Here is a 16,778-nt window from a genome sequence, read left to right as displayed (position 1 = left end):
TCAAGTGCCTTCAGAGTGGTCTGATCTACCCACACAAAGCTACAGGGTTGACTCACTTTCTCTGTAACTTTGACACAGGCATAACACAGACAGGTCTCTACCTGAAACGGAAGAGAGGAAGAAGGTAGCTGGGACTTTGAAGTTGCTGTGACCTTAAAACCATCCCCCAAGTGGTGGCTGCTTGGGGAGCAACTCGGTGGACAGACATAGTAGATGACCGGACCATACACGGTTGAACCAAAACATTTTTTGTGTGTGTGTTTATCAGTGGAAACAAAACTAAAAGACAGGAGGCCTCCCTGGTGGCTCAGTGGTAAAGAATCCGCCTGCCAGTGCAGGAGACATGGGTTTGATCCCTGGTTCAGGAAGATCCCACATGCCGCGAAGCAACTAAGTCCGTGAACCGTAACTACTGAGCCTGTGCTCTCGCGCCCAGGAGCTGCAACTGCTGAAGCCCATGTGCCTTAGAGCCTGTGCTCTGCAACAAGAGAAGCCACAGCAATGAGAAGCCCACACACTGCAACTAGAGGGTAGCCTGTGCAGCAGTGAAGATCCAGCGCAGCCAAAAATAAATAAAGTTATTAAAAAAATAAAATATGGTATGTGGCTTTTCCTATGTCAGTCAATGACTTTAGATGGTACAGTATGTGTGCTCATGGGAAAAAGCAAAACTCAACAGGTCTGCTAGTATCACACATATGAACACTGCTTTGAACTATGCAAGGAACTTGCACACGTGTTACATTAGCCCATGCTCGAGACTAAGCTGCAGGCAAATGGGGCAGACTATATTTTAGAGTGGAGATGACTGAAAATTCAGAAAAGGTGCATGGCTTGGCAAGGCTTTCACAGCTAGTGGTGGCAGAAGGAGGACCAGAGTCGGGGCTGCTCGCCCAGCCTCACCTTTGCAAAACAGGTTTCATCAGGAAACGGGACAAAGAGACCGAAGAAGGTCAGAGAAAAGGCCAGGACGGGGCCGAGCTGGTCTCCCGGAGCAGTGGAGGGTCAGGTGAGCACACCTCTCTCTGGGGGCATACGGCAGTTCCCCGGAGAATAACACTTGGTGGTAATCTGCAGCCATAACATGACAATGGCAACACAGTCCCAAACGGTGAGCCCTTTGCTCTCAAAGTGAAGAAGCCACCACTTTGGACGTTCTGCATTGAGAGACTTGGTAGCATCCGTTACAGCTTCTAAAGAAATCAGTAGTACTACTACTAACTCTAGTAGTACTGTGAGCCCTGGGGGTTTTCTGGAGTATGCACTGGGGCTCACCTAGACTTTTTCTTTCCTGAAAGCATTCGCTCACTCCATCTTAGCCTGAGAGAGGAATGGGACCTGAATAAATGACAGGCCTCTTCAGCATGTGTCAGGCAACACATTTCCGTGCCCATCTTCCATGCCATATTCTCTCCTTCCTGGGCAGCGGGCAGAATTCTCTATTTCTCACCTCTGAGATCCTCATAATTGTCTCCCCTACTGCTAAACCTCCCTCCTGACATTTTATTCTGAAGGCCTGTCAGATGAATGCAGGCTTAATATGTCTGACACCCAGTTTGTGACCAAGCTACAAATGCCTCTTGCTTTCCACTTTGTGGATACACAGAGCTGATATATACGCCCCAATTGCTCACGTGCTAATTCCAATTCCGCCAGGCCCACTGTGGACTATCCCTCATAGGAAGAGGTCACTGATTATACGTTCATCTCTACATGAGCTTTGTTGGTGGTTTGATTAAAATATCTTCCTGATTCAGTCCTTGGAAAAGCATCACAAATAATTCACAGCCTCTGGACTCACTGCTCAATACAAAAGGCCACTGAACTTGGCTTTAGAGAGCCGCAGGGAAAAGGGAAGGTGACATGTGCTGACGGCCTATGGGTGCTGTCTGGGCTAACTGCTCGACGCTACCTTATTTTATCTTTACTTTAACCCTACAGGGTCAACAGAATTTCTCTTATTAACAAACATGAAAACATTTCAGAAAGTTAACTCAGATAGCTCAGATTCAAATCTGGGAGAATGTAACAGAAGACTGCATGTTATTTTCACTTGAGAACCATTGTATAAGAACAAAAATGTTTAAAAAGAAATTGTAGATGATAAACAAGTATATGACAACAAATTAGATAACTGAGAAGAAATGGATACATTACTAGAAGCATACAACTTCCCAATATTGAATCATGAAGTAACAGATAATCTGAACAGGAAAATACAGGGCAATGAAATTGAGTTGCTAATCAGAAATCTTCCAATAAATAAAAGCCCAGGAACCATATGGCTTTACTGGTGAATTCTACCAAATATTAAAATTAATTAAAATCAAAGAATTAATTGAAATGAATACCAATCCATCCTTCTCAAACTCTTCCAAAAACTGAAGAGGAGGGAACATGTCCAGATTCATTTTATGAGGCTAGCATTACCCTGACATGAAAGCCTGGCAAGGACAGTACAAGAAAAGAAAATTACAGACTAGTATCACTGATGAACATAGATGCAAAAGTACCCAACAAAATACCAGCAAACCAAATTCAACAGCATATTAAATTTATCCCTGGATGCAAAGATGGTTTTTAATCTAAACAAATCAATAAATGTGACATAGTAAGAGAATGAAAGATAAAGTCAGATGATCTCAATAGATGCAGAAAAAGCATTTAACAAAAACTGAAGACACTTTCATGATAGAAGCTCTGAATAAATTAGAGACAGAATCTACCTCAACTGTAATAAAGCCCATAGGTGACAAACCTACAGGTAACATACTCAATGGTGAAAAGTTAAAATTCTTTCCTCTCAGATCATGAACAAGAGAAGGTTGGCATTCTTCCCTTTCAACACAGTACTGGACGTCCTAATCAGAGCAACTAGGCAAGAAAAAGAAATAAAAAGTTGGAAAGGAAGAGTAAAATTATCTGTTTGCAGATGACATGATCATATATATATAGAAAACCCGAAAGACTCCAATATAACACTGTTAGAATTAACAAACAAATTTCAATAAAGTTGCAGGACAAAAATTAATATACATAAATCAGTTGCATTTCTACACACTAACAACAAACTATGAAAGAGAAATTAAGAAATCCATTTCATTTATAGTAACATCAAAACCAAAAAATACTTAGGAATAAATTTAACTAAGGAGGTGAAAGTTCCATACACTGAAAAGTATGACACTGATATGAAAAAGACAAGAGGTAACAAATGCTGCTGAGGACGTGGAGAAAAGAGAACACTTAAATATTGTTGGTGGAAATGTGAGCTGGTACAACCATTAAGGAAAACAGGAGAGAGGTACCTCAAAAAATTACTATAAAAAGTTCTATTTACTAATGTATGATCCAGCCATACCACTCCTGAGTATATATCTGAAGGAAATAAAATCAGTATCTGAAAGATGCACCTGCATTCCCATGTTCATTGCAGCATTATTTACAATAGCCAAGACATGGCAACAACCTAAATGTCCTTGGATGAATGACTGGATAAAGAAAACGTGATATATATACATATATATTGGAGAAGGAAATGGCAACCCACTCCAGTGTTCTTGCCTGGAGAATCCCAGGGACAGGGGAGCCTGGTGGGCTGCCGTCTATGGGGTCGCACAGAGTCGGACACGACTGAAGCGACTTAGCAGCAGCAGCAGCAGCAGCAGCAGCAGCATACATATATATACACAATGCAGTATTATTCAGTCATAAAAAACAAGGAAATTCTGCTACCTGCAATAACATGGATGAACTTGGAGGACATTATGCTAAGTAACACAAGCCAGACAGAGAAAGACAAACACTGTATAGCACTTATATGCAATATCATATGAATAATATCAATATAAATATTAATACATCAATACATTCAATAGATACCAATATAAAAGTAAGAGAAAAAAAGCTGGCTTCATAGAAACGGAGAATGGAATGGTAGTTGCCAGGATTAGAGAAAGGCAGAAATGGCAAGATGTAGGTCAAAGGGTACAAACTTTCAATAGTCAGAAGAATAAATTCTGAGATTCTAATGCACAGTATAGTGATATAGTTGATAATATGGTGTTGTATGCTTGAAAGCTGCTGATGGTAGATGTTAAGCATTCTCACCATACACACACACACACACACACACACACACACACACAAGTTAATTATGTGAGGCAAGGTCTGTGTAAATAATCTTGATCATGGTAATCATTACACAATGTATGCGTGTATCAAATCATCAAGTTGTATATTTTAAATATATACAATTATATTCGTCACTTATTAAGAAAATTGGGTAAATTTAATTAATTAAAAAAGTAAAGCGGACACAGGCGACCTTAAAGAGGAATGAAGGAGAGACATGGAGAAGAAAACACTGTAGGTCTGTACCAAGACAACACTTGCTCTTGTATCCTCTCTCATGATTACCCTCCAAAGTATATTATGTTTCCTGCAGTAAATCCAATAAGCCCAGGTCCTTTGTAAAAAGGCACAGTAGGAAACATTGATATACTTCTGGTGTCTTTTCTGACTCCTTTTACTTGTTTTGATATAGCTTTAGCTCCCCAAGACTTTTTTATTGAAGCACAGTTGATTTACAATATCATGTAAGTTTCAAGTATGCAACATAGATTCACAATTTTTAAAGGTTATACTCTATTTACAGTCATTATAAAATACCGGCTATGTTCCCTGTGCTGTACAATATGTCCTTGCAGCTTATTTATTTTATACATAGTAGTTTGTACCTCTTGCTCCTCTACCCGTATTTGGCTCCTCCCTCCTTCCCTCTCCCCCCTTTGTATCTGTGAGCCTGTTTCTTTTATGTTATATTCACTAGTTTAAAAAAATCCATTTTTAAGATTCCACATATAAGCGATATCACTGAGTATTTGTCTTTCTCTGTCTGACTTATTTCACTAAGCTACCCAAGATTTTTTTCAGCAAGATGTCTATACAGACTGGCTTGCCCCAGAATCACCTCTAGCTTTAATCTAGACCTTGTTTATCTCCGCTTTAACAGTCATTTACCGAATACCTCCTCCATTTTAGGATGGAGAAATGAGTAAGACACAGGTGCTACCTGCCTAGAATAATTTATACTCTATATTGGTCAGATAGTCAGTTTCAAACATCTGGAACATTTGCAATTACCTAAATATGCAAGGCTGATTGCAGATGAACAAAGATTTGATCTTCACTCATGCTGGAATCTCTGCTGGGCCTAGGATTCTCTGGACGTGTCAGTCAGTGAAGGCAAGGAGCCTGCAGAAGCCTCAAGCTTCTCTTGAGTCCGCCTCAGAACTCCCCAGGATTGGCAGCAGTTGTCAGAGGAGGCAGGGGCGTGGCTTGGACATAAATTATTTTTAATAATTAAATGCAAAATCTGTACCCACATAGTAATTAAGATGCAAAGGAAACATTTGGTGAGCTGCTAGACTGATTTCAAACTCCCACTATCAAAACATGAAAAAACTGAAAATATTGTAAGAGGCTCAATTTCGAATGGGGTCCCATATTTAAGAGTCATGTCTACCAAAGCCTGTGGTCAGGTTAACCGGCATTGTTATTCAGAACACTGAATTCAGAATACTATTTAGAATAGTATTCTATAGATGTGTAAATCATCTTTAGAGTCCTTGCTCACCAAGATCCTTGAAAAGGATTGACTTGAAAGGATGTGAAACCTGTAGTTAACTTGTTTACATATTATTAAACCCGGTACTCTTTGCTGTCCCTAACTGGAACTTCTTGGAAGCTAAAAATAAGAACAGAAGCATCTAAGAACTTCCACCCTTGTCTACTCTATATATGCTGGTATTAGGGGACGCTCTGTAGAAGGTCCAAATTGTTTTCTTGGATATAAACATCAAAGGAAAGAGATCAATCTTGTTTATCAGTAACCCTTGGCAGTGCTGGCTGGCGGTCCTCTGTGTGTTCCCCAAAACCATCTTAAACATGCCTCAGTTTAGTGCTTGTCATTCTGCATGTAGCTCTCTGTTCATATAGTCTATACTTCCCTAGGGACTGTGTGTACTTGATAGGTTCCCAGTAATTGTTTATTGACTGAGCACTGGTATCAACCATTGACAGTATGAAAATACTTCTGACTCTATAGTTAATACTTACTGGCTATACTGCTTTTAGTACCACAAGTTTTACAGGCTGACTACATGTTATATTAGTATGACATGTGTTTCAGTATGTCCAGGCAGGCTTTCACATTCTAATTGTTACAGGGCTTGGTAAGCAACGTGTTTACTGTTTTACTGCTTTCATGGACATCATCTTTTGGTCATTTTCTAGGTGCTTGTTTCCAGACTCAAAATCCATATATGTAGTTATCCTTTCTGAGAATCACTTCAGTTACCTTTCTTGAGACACACTCTGTTAGGATTTTCTTGAGGTCTGATGGAGTTGTGTATATATGCTGCACTAGACATGATAAGGCTGGCTGGATACCGCAAATTTTGAGAGGTCACGGGTATACACTAGGAAATCAACCCTGAACATTTATCGGGAGGACTGATGCTGAAGCTGAAGCTGAAGCTGAAGCTCCAGTACTTTGGCCACCTGATGTGAACAGCCATCTCACTGGAAATCAGGCCCAGATGCTGGGAAAGATTGAAGGCAAAAAGAGAAGGGGGTGGCAGAGGATGAGATGGTTGGATGGCATCACTGACTCAATGGACATGAGCCTGAGCAAGCTCTGGGAGATAGTGAAGGACAGGGAAACCTGGCCTGCTGCAGTCCATGGGGTTGCAAAGAGTTGGACATGACCGAGTGACTGAACTACAACAATAGGTATATGCTGTCCATCAATATTCTTTTGCAGAACATCATTTTGTTCAGGGTAGAAGTGTGTTTAATAAAAACAATTATTTCCTTTGTTTCTTTGTATGTAAAGGGAGCATCTGATATAATTTTGTGCAATGAGGATAAAGTTGGAAGTCACTAGAGAGGGTGTTCCTTCCTGAATAAAAAGGTGAGGTCCCCTAAGAGAAAGCCTTTTGTCTGTCCCAGATTCAAGATGTGAGGTCTGAAGTTTAAACAGTCATCTTAAGACTGTGAAGCAGCAAATGCAAAGACTGCATTCTATCTATATGGGGGCACTTGGGTTCCTGGTGGCACCTTTGAGTGGTGGCCTAACTCCAGGCCTTTTTATGTAAAAATCTGGCTTTTATTCAAAGTGATACGGAAAACTCTTGGGGGAGGCTTTAAGGAGAGTTGTTACACAGACCGCTTTATGATTTAATATTCAATTGTTCTCGCTAATGTCTTAAGAATAGTCTTAAGAAGGGTAGAGGTAGGAACCTTCCTGGTAGTCCAGCGGTCAGGACTCTGAGTTTCCATGCAGGAGACATGGGTTTGATCCCTTGTCAGGGAACAAAGACCCCGCACACCACACACAGCATGGCCAGGCCTCTTTTCATTAGAGACAAACCAACCACTATACTGTTGCTTTCAGCCAACAGTAATCCCAAATGATACACCAGATGATGGGTAAAAATAATTAAAATACACACAAAAACCAATTACAAGGTTCCCCATAACATACTTGTACAAATAAGGGCAAAGAGGTAAAACATTCACCCACATCCAAGCCAAGGGAAAATAATTGCTTTGGATTGCTTCTAACCTCCTGAAGTGGGACTAACTTAGAAGGCTTTCAACTTTCCCCACCCTGAACACTGCTAGGGTGCATGAGTCATAAAAAGGTCCTGAGTTCCTTGCACTGGAGTTTGACTTCCTAGCTGGATCAGCTTCTGAATTTCCTTTACAGTTAAATGGACAATTTATGAAAGGTATACTGAATGGAAGGTCTACCAAAAGTCCTAACCCTCTTCCTGCAACCACCAGGGCACACCAAGCAGGGTTTTCATTAGTATAAAGTGTGAAAAATAACACATATTATTTTAGAAGTCTTAATATAACTTTTCATGTGTACATAAATATCAGCTGGGAATCAAAGGCTAAGGCTGTTCTGATGTTTACAGTTGCATTTGTCCTAAAGCAGGCTTTACTCTCTCATTAAATTCTATTTTTAGTGGGTGTGTGCTCAGTCATGTTTGACTCTTTGCCATCCTATGGACTGTAGCCCCCCGGCTCCTCTGCCCATGGAATTCTCCAGGCAAGAACACTGGAGTGGGTTGTCATTTCCTACTCCAGGGGATCTTCCCAACCCAGGCATCAAATCTGCGTCTCTTGCTTCTCCTGCATTGGTAGGTGGATTCTTTACTCCTGGCACCACCAGGGAACGGGGAGTTATTTTTTAAAAAATATTTATTTATTTAGCTGTGTGCGGTCTTGGTTGTAGCACAAGGAATCTTTGTCCCTACCTGCAGGATCTTTGTTGTGATGTGGGATATCTTTTTAGTTGTGGTATGTGGAATCTAGTTCCCTGACTAGGGATGGAACCTGAGCCCCCTACATCGGGAACTCAGCGTCTTAGCCACTGGACCACCAGGATAGCTCTGTCTCATTAAACAACAAAGGCAAATGGCTCCCTGTGTGAGCAACGGCCACTTGCCCAAAGTGACAGCACCCTATGTGCCTCTAGAAGATACTGTATGAACACGCACTTACAGACACATACATGCCCACATGTATGTACACCATATGACAGATCTTAGGAATTTCTGCATATACAAATGTCCACAAAGTGACAAATGCTTCTCCAAACTGATAATCTACATTCCTGTCTAGCCCCATGCTTGGACTGACCAGGTATAAGTCATTTTCATACTTAATGAGTTACTGTACACACATAAATACATGTATACCAAGTGAGAGTAGACAAGTGTGTACCAACATCCTCATTAATACTGAATGATCAATCTTCCTCTAGACTTATAACAAGGGTGTACAAATAGAGTGCTATATGATTAGATACTTCTCTTTTTCAGAGGTGAGAATATACATGATGATGCACACGTGCACGCACGCACACACACACACACACACACACACACATACATACACACACACACAGTAAATCCAGACTTCAGACATTTTCTTTGGTACCTTTGCTGCAATCCAAACTAGTGCCATAAGGTACTAAGAACATTAGCCAAGTGGAAACCTTCAGGGCTGCGCACACCACTGTTTTCAAGTCTGTTCTTTCATGTGACATGCCAGCTGAAATTACTTCTACAACATGGTCAGAACCAACCTGGAAGGATTTATAATGCCTTGTGTTGCTATCGGCAGATTTTTGAGAATCATCTCGAGACAGCAGTCAATTCTCTTCAGGTTGCAGGGATTGTTAATTCTTGTGCGTGCTGTGAAAGTTTTTAGGGCACATGTCTAAAGAGGAAGGCTGCAGAGCTCCAAGCGTGCCGGGCATCACCAGCACGGTGGGCAAAGGAAGCTCACAGCGAGGTGTGTGCGAGAGCGGCCTGCCCCAACTGGCACTGGCTCCTAACTAGCTCCTCCAGCTGATCCCTGGCTGTAAGGGTTCCTGACTCTTCCCATTCGTTACCAAACACAAGCAGATTCCTGCAGACTGGGGGGAGGGAGGGACAAGTCATTTCCAGCTGTACTCTGTCGGCAGAACTGTGATGATTATCGACGACTGCACCCTGAGCCTGGAATGTACCAGGTGCTCTGAGCACTAGACGGATGACAATGGCCACTGCCTTCAGGGGGTTAAGGGGGGCCCTTTCCTGTTGGCTGTGCCTTCCCGGCTTCCTCCACTCTGTATTTACTTTGATCTTTCCCCTCACTTTGTCCTCTCACCGGGAAGAGTCTACAGGCATGGCATTCACTCTCCCCCCTCGCCCCATCTTGAATGCCCTCGCTGCAGTCTGGCCTAATGGTTTTACCCTTCTCTTCGCCTTGTGTCTCTCACTGAGCCCACCCTGTGAATCATTTTCCTAGCTCCCTCTCTGATGAATACCACACTCGCCCCATCTTTCCCAATGCTGTGAATTTGAAAGGTGGGCAATTTTTAAGTGCTGTTTTGTTTTCCAGCCACTATATTCTGTATCTTTTAAAATTTTATGCAGCTTTCTAGGGAAAAAAAAATCTACTGGGTGCTGATAAATACATACACACACTGTAAACCACATTTACAAACATCCTGGCACATAGGCACGTACACAATATGGATTTACAATTTCAACATAGTGTGTGGCTTTTATTTGGGATGTTTCTAAGATCTTTATTTTTCAAGGGTTCACTGTTCTGTGTTGTGCTCTTGGTAAAAAGAAGCCAGCAAGTAGGAGGATGTGGAATCACTGCAAAAAGAGCTGCAAAAGAAGATCCTGGGAAAGCCTAGGTAGGTAGCACCATGAATAACAGGGGCGATTAATGCAAGTTCCTCCCCACTGCATTTGGCTTTAGGGAGAGAGGAAGAAGTACTGAGCTTCTGACTAATACTTCAAAGTTTAGACAAAATTCTACCTAAATTGGCTGCCAAACCGACTTATATCTGATGTTACTTCCTCACTGAGCCTGGCTCACAATATCAGTTTTGCTCAGCGTAAGCTGTTAGGAGCTATAAGTTAGAGGCTATAACTGAGTTTAATCAGTGCCTGGATTTTCCATAACTTACTGATACTTGGCCAGCTCCATTTTTAGCATATCCAGAGAGTCCTTGATGTCCATAAGGAGAGTGACAACTTAACAAATCAGTAGCTTTTGGGTACTTATGGAAAGGTTGAGAACAAGCCAGCTGCTTCCTCTATTGGAGGTGATGCATGGTTAATTTATTTATTTTAGCATACAGTACACAGATGTGGCTGGGTTGTTAATTTTGCTTTGCTACCAAGAGTTACAAGGTATCAGCTATCGGCTGATTTATTTGAAATCCTCCCTGGAATGCATCAGAATTTTAATTGTTTCCTGAATTTCTGCAACACAAGAAGAATGGATGTCACTGGAAAATGCCCTGGGTCCCCGCTGACTGCAACTAACTCCCAGTGACTGATTTCCAATTGATACAGATGAGGCCTGAGAGGCGGTGCACACAGATACGCCCACGTGAGCCCAGCAGCCCAGTAATGACTAACGGAGATGATGGGGAGACCAAATACTTCTTTCCAACCACTCCTCATGCGCACTGTTCTTCTCAACAGATGTAACTGCCGGGGCCCGACGTGGATGCTGGCGGGAACAGATGGTGCCGCGGGGCAGCTCTCTGCTCCCTGCTCCCTGGGTTGGGCTCTGCAAGATGGAGACAAGGGCTTGTGTGTGCCGTGTGCAGGGGTGGGGTGGAGCTGTGTTTTCCAGCAGCAGGTAAAATCCATTTGTCACACCAGCTCCAACCGGGTTTTCAGCACAGAAGTTAATATCTGGAGCCAATGAGGCATTCTGTCCCACCGCTGCGGGGAGGCAGGGGGAAGCCTCCACTAACTGTGTCCTCTGAGAGGAGGGAGGGACAGAAGAAAGGAAGGGGGTGGTGGGTCAGAGAGGCAGGGGAGGCCTCGAAAGGGAGGGACACACATGAAAACATGGGCCAGGCTTGCAGCGGCTTTAAAGGCTTTGCTTTTTTTATATTGCTTTTAAAACAAGATGGCAGGCGGAGAAGGGGGAAGGGAAAAGATGAAAAGAGTGTTTTCTCCTAAATACCTTCAGGGGAAGAACTTGCTGCTGCCACCAGGGCCGCCACCACCACCATTAACAACACTAAAATCATCAAGACCCTCCACCGCCCCCCCTCAAAAAAATCTTCAGGAAAAAAAAAAGCAAGCTAGTGTTGTCTTGCTCTGTTCTTAACAGTCTCAGCAATCTCATAAAGGCAGCCTCTACATATTCACTCAGTCTGAAATATGAACGCACACAACAGCAATAAATTTCCATTGCCTCCAACTCTGAACACGGCCAAGGTATGTGGCACAGAGAGGGGTTTTATGAGCAGGCCTTCAGCTGCCAGGATCCCACCTTCATAAAGAAGAGATTTTAGTCCATTCTGTCTATTTATTTTGTGTAGAGAAATCAAGGGCAATAAACCATGAAGAAATTCACTCTACCTTATTCCATTTCACACTTTTGTCAACCACGCTTTATCGAGTATCTGAATGAATTTTTAATACCGTGCCACAGACTGCTTCAGTCTTCTATCGTATGCTGGGACTCTATCAATCTGATAACACTTGGGAGTTCTGAGAGATACTCAGCACTGAAGAAAAACAGCTTTAAAGTTTAGTCATTCTGATGGAATGTAAAAGCTTATATCAGTGACAGGTTGACAGAAAAAGCTGTTTTCCTTTCCATTTCACAGACTTCCACGTATGAACGCCATGAAACATGTCAGGACTTTCTCTGAGTCTATGAAGACAGAGATGGCATCTGCTCCCAGTGGGAAGCCCTTCTAACCAGTAATACTATAAAATTTCATGATTCTGAATTCTGACTGACATTCAAAAGGGCAGGGAGGAGGTGTTTACTGTATTTTATAGAACAACATCAATTGCTTGTCTTAGCACATAAATATAGTTTTACGGTATACAATGCCACCTCGAGCCTCTTTCCTCTCTCCCTTTCTCTCTTGCAGGAAAAAAAAAAAAATCATAATCCATTTGTGTTAACCAAAGAGGTTTCTAATTTCCTGCTGTGGATAGGATGGAGCTGATATTTGCATTTTCTCTGAACTAGACACGTTTCTCGAGTTCTTCAGGAAGCTGCCGGCATAAAGGGAGAGGGTTACCATCAGTTCCACGGCCAATCTATAGATTGTAAATTGCAGCAGGAACTGTCGCTCCAATTTTAAACTATGCTGCTGCCCTCCAATCCCTATTGAATTTGGGTAGAAGCAGCAGTTAGAGAAAATGTTCATGAAACTCAATTCACTCAGTTTACAGTATGGTGGTGTTGTACTCCCCCCTCCCCCTACCCCACAATATCATCTTAGGTGGAAAAGATGATGAACCACATTGCCCTGAAATACATAACAATGATGTGCTTCTCTGGTGCCTCAGTGGTAAAGAATCTGCCTGCCATGCAGCAGAGAAGGGTTCAATCCCTGGGTCAGGAAGATCTCTGGAGAAGAAAACAGCAACCCACTCCAATATTCTTGCCTGGGAAATCCCACGGATGGAGAAGCCTTGCGGGCTACAGTCCATGGGGGTCAAAGAAGAGCTGGATATGACTTAGTGACTAAACAACAGTAACAAGAAAGGGAGAGGTCAGGAAATGTAGGACACTGCAAGACAGACAAACAAGCTCTAAGGACGGTAAACTGTAAGGAGGGAAGAAAAGATGCAAAAGAAAGAAGACAGACTTCCCCATGTATTTTATGTATCCCAACAGGGGCACTGGGACCCCTAAATGAGGCCAAAAAAAGAGTCTTTAAAAGCGAAAAAATCACATATGACAAAAACCGTGGCCCTCCGGAGTTCAACCCTAGCCCACAAATATCATTCCTTAGTATTTACTTTCGTGAAAGGGGTGGCGTCATTTTAAAAAACTGTCAAAGAAGACTCTTTCAAGAGGACAGGGTTACAAGAAAAAACGCTGATAAACACTTGTTCTAAGTACATTAAAAATGCAGTGCGCGCCTGCTAAGTCATTTCAGCCGTGTCAGACTCTCTGCGACCCTGTGTAGTATAGCCCGCCAGGCCCCTCTGTCCGGGGTATTCTCTGGGCAAGAATACTGGAGTGAGTTGCCATGCCCTCTTCGAGGGGATCTTCCCGACCAAGGAATCGAACCTGTGTCTCTTATGTCTCCTACATTGGCAGGTGGGTTCTTTACCACCAGCACCACCTGGGAAGCCCATGGGCCCAAAATCCACACCTGAAGAGAACTCCGTATAAAAATGACCACTGCTGCAGAAGAAAGGGGTGAACTATCGTAAGCTTGTGCTCAGCCGTGCTTGTTAGGATGTGACTGATGGCGCTGGCATGTGATAAGCTCACAAAATATTGGGTCTGAAATGCATTTGCTCTTTCTGACAACTCTTTGAGATAAGTTTCATTGCCTGTAGTTTACATATGAAAATACTAAGACTCAGAGAGCATAAGTGGTCTGAGGGCCACACAGCAGTTGAGAGGAGAAGCCAGGACTTACACTTAAGTTTTGACCCTGACAGATTCCAACCACCCCTATAATACCCTCCCCACCCACAAAGGCTGAAGGTGGAGTGACACATGATGGATTTTACACTTGAGACTTAGAAGGTGTTATAAAACAAGAAAAAAGGAAGAGCTCAGAAAGACAGAAAATGCATGTGAAGATTAGGGAGAGGATATACAGAAGACACTCAAATTTGCCTTCTCTTAAAAAATATTACAACTGCTATCCGTGTCACCAAGTTTTCTGGACTCGTTCCTGCTTCCTGTTTTTGAATCTGGGTGTGAATACTTTCAAGCTTTCCCCCAAACCAGTTCTTTAAGAGTCAGGCCAGTTATCTGACATCTTTGAATGCCTTCCAACACCTCTCTCTAAACCCAAAGGTTGAACCGAGAGGACTGCAGTATCTACACAGACTTAAGAGGACCCAAACGTCTAGCACATACACAGAGCTGTAATGAATTTTGTATCAAAACATGCTGCCAAACCTTCCTTATTTATTCTGTTGTGGCTCTGCTCAGCTTCTTTGGTAAACAGGACCTCATAGGGAGCCAGAGAGAGGCCTTATTCTTCATCTCTTCTTTAGCAATTTCTTTCGTTGAGAGAGTTAAGCTGGGGGGCGGGAATGGATGGGAGACTTGAAATCCCAGAGTCGGGGTGTCTTTGGGGCATATTTACATTTGAGGATGCTCACTGGAAGGCAGATCCTTGGCCAACGCAGGCAGTCAGACAGATGCCAGGCAGACAGCCGAAGATCTGATGAGAGAAAGAGCCTGCTGCTTTCCACTTAGTTTCAACATGCAATGCCAGGGGATGGCATTTACATTAGCAACCACCACTGAGCGCAGCAGTGGGACCCAAGGTGCAGGATGGTGGGGGGACCCTGGCCAAGTCTCCTGACGTAACTCCAACTATTGACTTGGCTAGCTGGCTGCATCTTTGCCTGGGATGGTGGCGGTAAGACACTGCAGAGTGTTCTTCCTGGTGCTGTGGAAATCTCCACATCCTGCTGTCTTTTCTTCATTTTGTGATCATACACCTCATACACCCTGCCCGCGGCAATGTTTCAGCAATTCTGCAACTTCTGAGCAGGTGGCTCAATAAAAGTTCACTTTAAATAAGGGGTTAGGGCACCTTCCTGGGAAATTCTGGTGCACAGACCCACCCCAAAAGTCCTAGTCAGCATATAAATGCCTTAAAGGGCAGAATTCATTAACAGAATTAGTTCACCTGTATCCAAGCTGCTTCTAGCTGTAATACTTCAACAGGATAAAAATATTTAAAACCCAAACTAGAAACGCCAACAATGAAAAAGGTACATCTCTTCAGGTGCATCCAGAGGAGTGCATGAGTTCCCTATCAGGGGTCCCCAACCTCTGGGATGTAATGCCTGATGATCCGAGGTGGAGCTGATGTAATAATAATAGAAATAAAGAGCACAAGAAATGTAATGCACTTGAACCATCCAGAAACCATCTCTCCACCCCTGCCTCTGGAAAAATTGTCTTCCATGAAACTGGTCCCTGGTGACCAAAAGGTTAGAGATCACTGCACTGATGCCAGACGAAAAACTCAGTAATTATTCTAACAGTTAGCAATTATGGGGGATCAACTACACACCGGGTACTGTAATGGTCCCATCATATTTAATTCCCAACAATACTCTCAGGAGATAAATATGATTACCTTCCCTTAACAACTGAGGCTGAAGCTCAGAAACTGAAGGTCAAATTGTCCAAGATCATACAGTGAGGAAGTGGGATGAGAGTTATGCCCAGGTCCATCTCTAAGTGACTCTTCAAACAACTGCTCCTTCTACATGCAAGACTTTCTCTAATTTAACAGCCTCTACCTAAGGGACGGAGAAGGCAATGGCACCCCACTCCAGTACTTTTGCCTGGAAAATCTCATGGACGGAGGAGCCTGGTAGGCTGCAGTCCATGGGGTCGCTAGAGTTGGACACGACTGAGCGACTTCACTTTCATGCATTGGAGAAGGAAATGGCAACCCCACTCCAGTGTTCTTGCCTGGAGAATCCCAGGGACGGGGGAGCCTGGTGGGCTGCCGTCTATGGGGTCGTACAAAGTCAGACACGACTGAAGCGACTTGGCGATTGGCGACCTAAGGGAAGTGAAAGTCACTCAGTCATGTCTGACTCTTTGCAAGCCATGGACTATATAGTCCATGGAATTCTTCAGGCCAGAATACTGACTGGAGTGGGTAGCCTTTCCCTTCCCCAGATCATCCCAACCCAGGGATCAAACCCAGGTCTCCTGCATTGCAGACGGATTTTTTTAACAGCTGAGCCACAAGGGAAGCCCAAGAATACTGGAGTGGGTAGCCTATCCTTCTCTAGCGGATCTTCCCAACCCAGGAGTTGAACTGGGGTCTCCTGCATTGCAGGTGGATTCTTTATTAACTGAGCTACCAGGGAAGCCTCCACCTAAACAAGGTCCCATAAAAGAAGCCCTCTGGAAGAGTGTGCTGCACTCTACACACGAAAACACTGGGTCAGATCTCCTTCCCTAGTTAGGGACTCATTTCTTCATTACTTGATGCCTCAGTTTCCTTACTCAGAAAGTGAGATAAGTATCTAGGCTAATCAAAGATAAAAATGTAAGTTTTATAAGTTAAGAAATGGAGTATTTCCGGCCACATCAATAAACAAGGATGTCACAGCCATCAGCGATCCCTGCCCTCCAAATGTGAATCTCTGAGCCCCGAGGGCATCCATGAAAAACAGTACATGCAAGCTGGTAGCTATCAGGCTGCCACC

At 43.2% G+C, this 16,778-nt stretch overlaps 1 protein-coding gene and 1 long non-coding RNA gene across 11 annotated transcripts in view; both read right to left on the bottom strand.

Annotated features, from left to right (window-relative positions):
- The window catches only part of AUTS2 (activator of transcription and developmental regulator AUTS2), a 1,208,197-nt gene that overhangs the window by 388,728 nt on the left and 802,691 nt on the right, over window positions 1-16,778 (bottom strand). The window lies entirely within an intron of this gene.
- LOC123331532 lies at window positions 10,684-15,978 on the bottom strand. Its single transcript, XR_006548216.2, has 2 exons — window positions 14,491-15,978; window positions 10,684-11,157 (listed from the first exon to the last, which is right to left on the bottom strand). It is a non-coding gene; the product is annotated as an uncharacterized LOC123331532 (long non-coding RNA).

The sequence above is a fragment of the Bubalus bubalis genome, chromosome 24 (genome assembly GCF_019923935.1).
Source record: "Bubalus bubalis isolate 160015118507 breed Murrah chromosome 24, NDDB_SH_1, whole genome shotgun sequence".
In the NCBI taxonomy this organism is placed as follows: domain Eukaryota; kingdom Metazoa; phylum Chordata; class Mammalia; order Artiodactyla; family Bovidae; genus Bubalus; species Bubalus bubalis.
Note: the sequence above shows the minus strand (reverse complement) of the source record. Positions and strands in the feature narration are given on the sequence as shown.